At 37.9% G+C, this 12798-nt stretch overlaps 1 pseudogene; it reads right to left on the bottom strand.

Annotated features, from left to right (window-relative positions):
* Positions 1-1423: 1423 nt before the first annotated feature.
* LOC107663115 (palmitoyltransferase ZDHHC15-like) lies at positions 1424-11661 on the bottom strand (annotated as a pseudogene).
* Between the last annotated feature and the right edge of the window lie 1137 nt (positions 11662-12798).

The following is a 12798-nucleotide window of genomic DNA, read 5'->3' as shown; positions in this document are numbered from 1 at the left end:
ATGTAACAAGAGCTCGTTCAAATACTGAGGTGCTAAACCATTCAGGGCTTTATAAGTAATAAGCAAGATTTTCTATACGATAAAAATCTACACGATGTTTAATAGGTAGCCAGTGCAGTGTTGACAGAACCGGGCTAATATGGTCATACTTCCTGGTTCTAGCAAGAACTCTAGCTGCTGCATTTTGGACCAGCTGGAGTTTGTTTATTAAGCGTGCAGAACAACCACCCAATAAAGCATTACGATAATCTAACCTTGAGGTCATAAATGCATGGATTAACATTTCTGCATTTGACATTGAGAGCATAGGTCGTAATTTAGATATATTTTTGAGATGGAAAAATGCAGTTTTACAAATGCTAGAAATGTGGCTTTCTAAGGAAAGATTGCTATCATATAGCACACCTAGGTTCCTAACTGATGACGAGGAATTGACACAGCAGCCATCAAGTCTTAGACAGTGTTCTAGGTTATTACATGCAGAGTTTTTAGGTCCTATAATTAACACCTGTTTTTTCAGAATTTAGCAGTAAGAAATTACTCGTCATCCAGTTTTCATCCAATCAACCCGGAATCACCGCGGCCCGGGCTATAAGGCCAGAGTCTTCTGACAAAATAGTCCTGAGCACTGACAGGGGTACAGGTTGGTTAGGCGGACAAAATCCGTGGCTAAAGGGCAGGGATGTCTGGGGTATAAAACCTAGACCAGCGAAAAAATGACGCACAGATATCTTAAATGGAGACTTCACTGGACCAAGTCCAGGAGGAGGCTATACCCCTGCTGGAGTGGGCCGTTACTCCAGTGGAATGGCATCTACTATCCAGCGGGATAACCTTTGGTTTTTTAACTGTCGCCACGTATACTTTGAGCATGGAAGGGGTGTTTTCAAGAAGTGAAGATCACTAAATAAGTAAGGTATTTATTGACATTCAATTGTCAGACAGAACTTACAAACAATACAATATTTTGCACCATTGGGAAAAACATTGGCATGTAATGACTTAAACGTAGTGGATATGAAGTTAAAGAAAAGTTTGAGCGCATACACAGTCAAAGGAAGCAAATATCTCCCTCAGATTAAGGTCAGTGCAAATCAAACAATAAGCATTGGCTAATAAGGATCCTCGTAAGTGAGAACCATATGACAGGCATATCAATTACAGTATCTGAAGAGGGCCACACAAACAGGACTCAAGCATACCTTTCAAACAGACTTTAAATTCAAAAGGATTACTCACCCACTTAGAATACAACACGATACTGCAATGCCATATCTACTTCTTTTGCACTAGAGGAAAACGTGGCAATAGTTTTCACAGGACAGTCATATCGTCTGAAATCAGCCTCATGGGTTTTACAGTAATACATTAAACATATCTCGTATTAGGTTTTACAAGTCCCAAACTATACTCAGCATGTCTCTTCCTAAATATATACACAGAGAGGTATCAAAAAAAAGAGTTTATATTGCATCACAACGTAAAAGAAAGAAGGTAAATCCAGACTGCTCTCTAATGACCACAGGATCAGTCTGAATCAGTGATTAAGAATTAAAACAAGCTCAATAAAAATGTCCGCTTAAGTCAGTGATATACTGTATACAGAGGATAAATGCATAGGATTGACTTCTTACCAACTCAATATGAAACTTATATTAATGGTGGCAACACACACACACACACACACACACACACACACACACACAAATCAGAGGAAGAGCTCTCTGTTTGCACTGGGTGAATGTCATGAAACATGTCCATGGCACATTTCACCCCAAAATCAAAAGGAAATTCATAAAAGGAATTATATTGTGCATAATAAACAAGAAACCTATTTTACTTTGTGACATTTTAATTAAGCACATTTCCCCCCAGTTCCCATTACTGTGATGCATCCAGATATTTTAAATTAATTTAATTTAAATTAATTTATATTCAATTCTCTTTATTGCTAGATTTTTTTTAACTGTACTGCTTTTCATTAAAGATTAAAGGAAGGATAGCAAATACTACCAAAAAGTATAAATACTTCACAATTTATGCAAATAAAAGTTTTGCATTTTTGCAAGTTTTGATATAAAAATACTTAATGCTTAATTTAAAGCCATGCCTATTACATAATACAATCTCACTTTGTTTTCGGGGTGAGGTATGATCTGGACATGTTGGTGTATAAAGACTTATCCCACTATGTGAAGAAAAGAAGAAAAAAAAACAAGTAACAGCTATCAGAAACATCCTAGAAATTCCTCCAACTAGATATTGGTATATCATATTTGATCAGAGATGTGTCCATCTGTTCTCATAAAAGCATGATAATAAACAGTCCAACAGGTCTATGACATCTGAAAATGCCAGTGATTGTCCTGTGGCTCTCCTTTTCACAAAAGATGAGCGATATACTTGATAACATTCAGCGCAAGTTCTAAGTATTTCTCAGCATTACAGGAAACTCCTCACTGTTCCCAATAAATTTGGCTCTCTAAAAACAGGCTTTTCTGGAACAATCCAGGATTTGGAATGCAGTCGTCTCATTCAAGGATTGGTGCTTTCTTAAACAGCTCATGATGCAGGATCCCAGTAGTCAAATAAATAAGAAACCAATGTTAGTATAAAAAAAAAAACTTTTGAGCAGATAAACTAGATTACTAGATCCAGAATTGTATACTGAGTGGTGTTGCCAGGGTCGCTATTGTGAAGGACAAACCACATCATTTTGAGGAATCATTCATGTCCACAGTACAAACCCTCTCAAGTTAAATACTCAGCGCTAGAGACATGCCTAAATGACATATGAGCCACAGTAATAGTGATGCTTGCCTTCACCACTAAAACCCATACTCACCAAGTATCCGTCCGCTCCGGTGATTATGATTCCGTCCTAATAATGACTGAAGGTCCATTTTCATCTGAAATAACATTGGATTGGAGAGAGTTAACACTTGTTTAAAAATCCCTCTAACAGCAGATTTATTTAAACAATCTGAACTGGAAACAAATGACTAAATATCAAATGTTACTGAACCCAAACGTCCATAAACCCTGTATTGTTAAGGTATAGCACTGCACCCGTATTAGCTATAGCACCTCTATCTGAAATCCAAAAACAGGGCTCCAGACTAACAAATGACAGCAGTGTCACTAAATATCGCATACTTTGTCTCATGGAAATGGACAATAAAACACTAAGTTGTAAATGTACTTGTAACTGTAAAAACAGTACTCTCTAAAAACAGTAAACATCGGTCAAATGTATACACAGTGTAAAAACCCACTTTTATATGAAAATATGTAAATATTCTAAAGTATATTATTCTTCTTATTACAGGGCTACTTACTACCTGGAAATAAATGGATAAAAAAATATTGATTTGAGATATTTATTGAAATATATTGAAATATTTTATTAGCTCAAAATGTAACGTAAAAAAAAAAAGTGGTCTGTTATTCACTGTGTTACCCAAATGAAATACTATACACCATGCACTTAAACAACGCACTATGTCTAACTTGTTTGTCATCTATCATAGAAAGTCTGACACTTTTTTTTGGTTAAAGGGGTCATATGATGCGATTTCAATGTTTCCTTTCTCTTTGGAGTGTTACAAGCTCTTGGTGCATAAAGAAGATCTGTAAAGTTGCAAAGACTAAAGTCTCAAATCCAAAGAGATATTCTTTATCAAAGTTAAGACTGCCACGCCCCCCTAAAACGGCTTGTTCTAACACGCCCCCACACGTCTACATCAATATGTGGAAATATTAGCATAATGCCGCCCAAATGTGCACGCAAAGAAAGAAGGCGTGGTTTCAGGAACAGCAGTAGTGTTGATGCAGCCATGTCAGGGAGACGCTGTGTGATTCAGTGCGAAAGCAAAAGCACTTTATTTGGCCTTCCGGCAGTAGATGCAATTAGGAAGAGCCTAGAAGAGTACAAGGCTGGCTGTGCACAAAGGCTATTTCTAAAAAAAAAAAAAAGGGTCAATTCCGACTTTGCTATGACAATCTGGCGCTTCTGAATCAGCGACTGTAAGTATGTTTTGTTATTACGTTTGAGAGAGGCGGGGCATAGAGGACCTACAATAATGTACAGTATTTGAAAAATAATGTGTTTTTTGAACATATTCTGTTACACCAAATACACAAAATAATGATCTTTGAAATAGCATCATATGACCCCTTTAAGTAAGTACATCATCCGGGTATTTATAGTGCACTTTCTTATTCATGAGTATGTGAAATGGGACACGCACCGTCAGTATTGTTATTGATGACGGTCATTACTGGGGAATAACTAGGGTTGGGAATCGAAAATCGATTCTGATTCCAGAATCGGATACTTAAGGTCAGGAATCGGATACTTGTTGTCAAATTAAAATTTCGATTCCGCCTATCAATTCATATGCGCTTTTTTTTTTCTTCTTCATCTGTGAGGACCGGCCCTAGCGATCTGCCAGGACCTTGCTCGCTAATCTAAAAGTTTGGCTACATTTGCGATCAGAAGCCAAAAAAGCTAAGTAGCCGTTACGCTTTCTCCAATAGTAAGTAATACAGACCCTCTCATCTCCCTATAGTAAGACAATCTCTGGTTTGGCTACTTTTGCGATCAGAAGGCAAAAAAGCTAAGTATAATATCTGTGATAGCTAAACATGTTGCAAGAGAGGTGTCTCCACCAACATGACAAAGCACTTTAATTTAATAGATCGTTAAAGATCGCGAACACGATTCAAACAGCAACGTGATTCTATTCCTATATTAAAAAGATTCGTCTGTTTCATTCCTCAACCTTTGACATGTGCGATCAATGTTGTAATCACTTGGTTCGTCCGTGCAGCATACGATCACATCAGTGTGATTTGAACATTTAAATCTGCGTTCACGCTGCCGCTGACCTAAAGAGAGCAGCTGTCTGTCATGAATGAAACAGCTTCACACTCTTTTCAGCCACACAGTATCATTATTTCTGTTACAAATAGGGTTGCAAAAAGGTGGAACATTTCCAGTAAATGTAGGAAATATTCCAGAAATTTTGGAAACTTTCCAGGATTTTTTGGAATATTCCAGGGATTTTTTTTAAGTTTCCGGGAATTTACCGGAAATTTTCCACCCCTTTGCAACCCTAGTTACAAACATTCAAATCACAGAAGTACTGGGATAAAAGTTTACAGTTCAGATATAAACTGTGTGTATGATAGCGATTAAAATAGAGTAAATCACCTTTTGAAAGTAATTTGACACCTGGGACGCATTCACACTACAGCCTCACGTGTGCGCCACATCTCTGAGTGTAACCGGTGTAAACTAGTAGGTGTGTTCGACTTGATGCGGACCGACTGTGCAGACCGATCAGTTTATTACAGTACAACGAGAGCTACAGAGAGCAGACTGCTCCATGCGCTTTCGAATTGCTCTCACGGATGATGATCTGCGCCGCACCTCTTCTGGTCGAACACACCGGCTAGTGCTGCAGGCTTATTGGCTCACTGACGCTGATGAGATTAACCCCTTAGGTATCGAAATTTGGTACCGAACGACGAGATGTTTTTCGATACTCGATGGTATCGAGGCAATTCGGTCGGTGCCTAAAAAGTATCAAACTCGATACCCAGCCCTATTCTGCACTGAATTAACGTGCTTCTATCCGGATCTCGAAGGGCTGTGTAATCAAGGACTCGTGATCGAGATCTCTCCACATGTAAACACACTTGCTCTGACCAAACTGATAAATGTAGTTAGTTTTGAAGCACATGTCGTCTGATGTTTCTCATACGCAGCAGAGATGGCAGAAGGGGAGGAAGTTTTGAGTTCTGACAGTTAAAGTATGTTTACACAGCAGAAGCTCTTTCATCTCAACAGATCAGAACAGTTTGATTCCTTATGATACAAGCCTTCTAAAGAAGCACAATTCAATTACAATTCAATAACTTAATAAAAAGTGCAACTGATATTTAGTGGCACATTTAATACATCACATGTACCTGATAGTACACTGAAGTACAAAATTACATATTAAACTTTAGCTGCTGCATTTAAAGACAAATTTCAACTTGGATGCAGCCTCACCTGCGCTTTCTTCGTCTGATCCACCGTCCTCCATCCATTTCCCCTCGTTGGCCAATAAAGGATTCTCTGATTCACGCAGGGTCCTCAGTGGGAAATAATGCCCGTCACCCTGACTATAACATAAGAGCACACACACAACACAGAAGGCTTTTTTCATAGTGTTGTTCATTTATGTGCACCGTGGTGTTATCTTAAAATGTATAACCATTTATAAACTACCAAAAAAAGTTACAATTTTAACTTTTTTTTTTTTTTTTTTTGAAAATAAAGAAGTCTCTTCTGCTCACCAAGGCTGCATTTTATTTGATCAAAAAAATACAGTAATAAATACAGTAACAATTATTACAATTTAATGCTGCTTTATATTTTTGTGGAAACAGTGATAACTTTTTTCAGGATTCTTTGATGAATAAAAAGTACAAAAACAGCATTTATTTGAAATTCGAATCGTTTGTAACATTAAAAATGTCTAGGGCTGTCACGATTCCTTGATTAAATTCGAGTTCTTGATTACAAAAACCAATCAATTTTTTTTTTCGTGTTGATTAACCAGCAAAATACCGGAAGTGGCGCATTCGACGGACGAGAATTCATGAAAAGCATTATTAGACTCTTTCCTAAGGCTGCATGAAATATTAAAACCAGGACTCTGAACCGGTTCAAGGAACGAAATCAAAAACCGGAAACGAACTAAATTTTTACAGGAACAGAAATTAATATTTGAAATTTGCTGTCAACCAATCACGAATTCCAGTAGTACGTCCTATGCAAATGTGATGCTGACGCCAACGAGTGAAATGCCCGCTCAGCTGTGAACTCATCTTAGGTAAGTCGCAATGGCAATGCACCGGCGTTAAGAGTTTATCCGAGGATAGTGTAAGAAGGATTCAACAGATCACACGCAACTGCAGCGCTTCTGTGAACGGAGAAAACAGAAAAACTATAGGCTTACATAAAAAGGAATATAGGCATATACACAAAATATATTTCACTTAAATCATTGACAGATTAACAAAACGAAAGAAAACGGTACTGTTCATTGTGACGCGTTCAAAGGCCCGCTCCTGTCGCAATGGCAATGCACCGGCGTTATCCGAGGATAGTGTAAGTTGGATTCAACATCACACGCACCTGCAGCGCTTCTGTGAACAAAGAAAACAGAATAAAACTATAGGCTTACATAAAAAGAAATGTAGGCATATACACAAAATATATTTTACTTAAATCATTGACAGATTAGCAAAACGAAAGAAAAAATTGTGTTGAGTTACGGTTCTGTGTGACGTGTTCCAAAGTTCTCGGAAAGGAAAACGAGACAGCAGAAAGTAGTTTTCTTTATTTTGCAAAAGCTTTAGTTTTATTTATTTTGCAAAATCTTGACAGTTTTGAATGATGTCTTCTTCTACCTGTAACCAACCAGCGTTGGTATGACCATCGCGCCGGCGCCTCACGCGCACACAACATATTTTTGCGACACTGCAGCCTGTTCATTATCAAAATAAAATACAGTTAAAGAAAAATGTCTTTAAAGTGTTGATAGATTTTTTTCTTTTGTTTACTAGCCTACATTTGGCCAAAATCTAGAAAAGATGATGCTGTATTGGCTGTGACTAAGCGCAGCTGTTTATAGGCTAACGTTACTAGATCTCTTCCTGTTTTTTTTTTCTTTTTTTAGCCTACATTATTTCTGAATGTAATAGGGCTAATAAAATGCGACGTGAGCCTATACGCGACTTATGTTTTTTTTTTCACTCTCAAAACGCAATCTTACACAAGTAGTGTTTTTATTGTTTTAACAATGCAGCAAACATTTTTAAATATCTTAAAAATACTTTAATGTCTTTAAAGTGTTGATAGATTTTTTTCTTTTGTTTAGTAGCCTACATTTGGCCAAAATCTAGAAAAGATGATGCTGTATTGGCTGTGACTAAGCGCAGCGGTTTATAGGCTAACGTTACTAGATCTCGTCCTGTTTTTTTTTTCTTTTTGAGTAAAGAAAATGCTGTACTTTATTATTATTATTATAGGCAAAGAAAATTGTTTTTAAAAAATAACGTTACTAACCGGTATTTCTTCTACTCGAACCGGTTTCGGAACGGTAATAATTACAGAGGAACGCATGAACAGAAACGTAAAAATATCGATTCTGCTCGGAGTGAACCGATTTTTTTATTTTTTTTTCGTTTTCAAGCCCTGATTAAAACCATTTAAAAAAATCATAATAAAGCATAGTGCTATTGTTTAGTCAATATTAAACAAGGATTAGATCGCGCTGTAAAGTGTAAAAACTATGGTCAGTCCGTTGGCGCCATCTGCAGGCAGTTAATATAATAAATAATGTACATAAGTTATGATTATATTGTTTTATTACATTGTATGTAATAAAACATATTACACAAAACATGTTTTATCACATGTATTTTAACTGCGTTGCTCAATATATAATTACTTTCATTCTATATTTTACTTGAACCAATTATTATTGCCTCATTGCTATTATATATGTATTTTTAGTCATTTTAAATTCTTTTGTTTGCTTGGGTCTATTTTTATTACCACAAAAATGACCCAATTACTTCATTAATCATCAGAATAATCCTCCGATTACCAAAATAATTGTTAGTGACAGCCCTATAAATGTCTTTAGTGTACATTTTGATCAATTTAATGCATTCTCTCATCCTTTGAGAGTGTGAGCAGCTTTGACATGAGCTCACCTTGTGAACACTGGAATAAACCAGAGCTTTTTGTCCTCTCCAAACACCTGCCGGAGGTTTCTGCTGAGCCCAACATTAAAGCCGTTCCTGTCAGGCCCGTTCTGAAACACTGGCGCAGAAAACGCCTCTGAAAAACAGGAACGTTCATTGAGGTTAAACAGTCCACAACAAAAATATGAGCCACATAAATCACTTCTGTTAACCAAAGGTCCAAGAAGTTTCAAGAAGTTTCAAGAAGTTTCTGCTTCTTGAAGAAATGCAATGAAAGGGTAAAGGAGAACCCAGCAATCCAGCATAAGAAGAAAGGCTTTCTTACCTAGCGTGGATCTGTTTTTAGCCACCAACCAACAGTGGTAGCCAAACAGGAACATGAGACTGACAAAAAACATGAGCGCCACAAACAACAGGAAGAGCACGTGGAATTTTGCAGGGCCATTGGGAAGATCTCCCTAACAAAGACATGCAAAGAAACTTTTGAAATGCATAGACTTGACAGCAGCACAACCCTAAGCATTTTTATGTTTCTAAAATACATTTTATAACATTTTATTATTATTATATCATTATGTGCATGCTGTTCAAATTCCTGATACAATTCCTGGTTTTCCATAACCGTATGAACCCTGTCCCTTAAGTTTTACAGTTAACAAGGCTTGCCTAGTATGAGCTCGGTCAAAACTGCTTGCTGAGACTCACCACCCAGAACTTGAGGAAGTACTGAAACACTGTCGATGCAATGAACACGCAGTAGATCATAGAGTAAGACAGGAACAGCAGAAAGAACTTATAGTTGGAGAATCCCACAGTTGTTCACCCTGAAGAGCACATCATACAAAGATGTCACATATCCAGCATTTCAGAGCGTGCAAAATGTAATGAAATGTTGCTTATGAGATAAGATTAATACAAATAAGAACATCAGATTACTTATTTCATATGTGAGCCTGGACTCAGCCAAATATTGTCCTATCCTAACAAACCATACATCATTGGACAGCTTATTTAGTCACCTTTCAGATGATGCATAAATCTCAATTTCGAAAAATTTACCCTTATGACTGGTTTTGTGGTCCACGGTCACATATAATAAATTATTATTTACCATGGACAATGGTGATCCATTTTCAAAATGCATCTGTAAAAACACAGGAACACAGATCCTGTAACTTTAATTAAAATAGGGCTTTTGTGTAGAGAGATCTGTTTTCAGGAACAGGGTTGGTGGACTTACGTTTCACAGACGGAGCAGTGGTGACAGCGGTCTGGCTTTATCACCTGACAGCGATCACAGAACCTGATAGCTGAAGACACGGAGATAAAGACGATCAGCTGCCCGCGTTTACATCCCATCACACGTTTAGCTGGCAAACACTGCCATTCACAGCATTCTGCCAAATGACTAGAGAGCTGCAGCTGCTGTGGAAACGTACACATGAATCACGACAGACTGACCTCCTGACTGAGCGCGCGTAAAGATGGGAAGTTTCTTGGCGATTTCTGCGAGGATCTGCTTCTGAACATCTGGCCTTTCTTCCATCTCATACCTCTCCTTATCACTGTATGATAAATGGAACTAGAGCGAAGAAATTACAAATTAAAGGCATTCAAAAGAAAATGAAGCCTATTAGAGAACCATTAAGATTTTTTTGCATTGTGACATTTTTAATGACAATCAAGCAATTTTCACCTACAACTGTCATCATTATCATTACATTCTCATTACTGTAATACAGTATTTACAAATACCACCATCATTTAGAAATGTTTTGAATATTATGTGGTTAATTTTCAGATGATGTATACATCTCAATAAACAAAATGGACCCTTATGACTGGTTTTGTGGTCCACGGTCACACACACACAAAGTAATCAAAGTATTTGGGGTAAAATATGACCCAGACATGTTATAAACAGCTTTTACTCCCACATTCTGATCCTTATAAACACTATTTTATATATAAACTCAAGAGTCATAAGCGGAAACCATAAATCACGAGCACCTTTTTAGACGGTGTAGATGGTGGAGTAAAGATGGCCTTCCAATAGGTCCAACAGAACATTATAAAGCACACGTGAAACATCAACAAATACACCACTGTGGAGAAAACACACATTATCACTAGTAAAAGTCAATTTTGTCACACAGAACTAAGGTTGCAAACTTTATTTTTCCTCATTATGTGTGTCAATATCTGTGCAATCTGCTGATGTTGTGGCTGTGTTGCACAAAATAACCCCATGAGAATATTCCTCAAGCACAACTAGCAATGCTGCTGAATCAACCGAGACTCTGAATATGACGTTCACTTCTGGTTTTTAGACTGATAGGCAACGGCAGGTGACTGTAGAGCACTTGCCTCTCTCCAGATGATTACTGAGGGTCACTGAAAAACAGAGAACCAGGATCAGTGTCGTCAAACATCATGGCTGTGTCTCAAAACCTTGCGTCTTGCCTAACTCGGAGGAGATGACAGCAACCACGGCCTAACTGTGCTCACAGAGATGCTGTTTAGTGTCTATAGGCAGGCAGCTCACTAGGTTTGGAGTCACAGCCCATGTAAATAACGCTATAACAGAGGTGTTTGACCGATTTATTTTGCGTAATAACAACAACAATACAAATTAACTGACGAACCATTGTGGACAATACATGATACTTCCTTATTACAGTCGAACAACCTGATTAAATGAATCAACTGTGAAGTCTTACCGAAGCACAGTTCAAAGACATACGCGTAATAAGACCAGAGAACCACAGAGGAGATGATGATAACAGGAATCCAGGAGAAAACCCTCTGACAACATCTGAGAGCTCTCGACAGACCCATGATCAGCCCGCTCTGGCATCCGCTAGTACGCCTATCCAAACAACCAGCTCTCCGACATCTGCTAGAAGCCTGGCGCTTTACCAAACAACGAGCCGCTCTGCCATCCACTAGTACGCCTGCTCGCCCGAACTACAATCTGCCCTTGATGAATAACTAATGTATGTCAGAGCAAGTACACTAAATAGCAGCCCAAGACACTGTAGGAGTGAAATTAGCTTTTTCAAAATAACTCAAGACAGTTTTGCTTTGTGAATTCACTGTGACTATGCACACTAAACTCTGAGAATATCTGCCGGATAAAGCCGTTTAAATACAATGAGAACTGCAAAAATGAATTATTTGAAAGTAAATATGTAGTCTCTTATTAATCTGTAGCACCTATTTAGTGTAGCAACACTAAGTTTTTAACGACACTTTTACAAACTCAAGATATCACAAATCTGGTTTTTGCATTGTCATTATGGGGTATCTATCTATCTATCTATCTATCTATCTATCTATCTATCTATCTATCTATCTATCTGTCAATCTATCTATCTATCTATCTATCTATCTATCTATCTATCTATCTATCCATCCATCCATCCATCCATCCATCTGTCTATCTATCCATCTGTCTATCTGTATCTATCTATCTATCTGTCTGTCTGTCCATCCGTCCGTCCGTCCATCTGTCTGTCTGTCTGTCCATCTGTCCATCTATCTATCTATCTATCTATCTGTCTGTCTGTCCATCCGTCCGTCCGTCTATCTGTCTATCTATCCGTCTATCCGTCTATCCATCCATCTATCCATCCATCCATCTACCCGTCCATCCGTCCATCCGTCCGTCCGTCCATCCATCTATCTATCTGTCTATCTGTCTATCTGTCTATCTATCTATCTGTCTGTCCGTCCGTCCGTCCGTCTATCTATCTATCTATCCATCCATCCGTCTATCTATCTATCTATCCATCCATCCGTCTATCTATCTATCTATCCATCCATCCGTCTATCTATCTATCTATCCATCCATCCGTCTATCTATCTATCTATCCATCCATCCGTCTATCTATCTATCTATCCATCCATCCGTCTATCTATCTATCTATCCATCCATCCGTCTATCTATCTATCTATCCATCCATCCGTCTATCTATCTATCTATCCATCCATCCGTCTATCTATCTATCTATCCATCCATCCGTCTAT

This window comes from Sinocyclocheilus anshuiensis, unplaced genomic scaffold, assembly GCF_001515605.1.
Source record: "Sinocyclocheilus anshuiensis isolate Anshui unplaced genomic scaffold, SAMN03320099.WGS_v1.1 scaffold836, whole genome shotgun sequence".
Lineage (NCBI taxonomy): Eukaryota > Metazoa > Chordata > Actinopteri > Cypriniformes > Cyprinidae > Sinocyclocheilus > Sinocyclocheilus anshuiensis.
The sequence above is the reverse complement of the archived record's forward strand: the minus strand, read 5'-3'. Positions and strand labels throughout refer to the sequence as shown.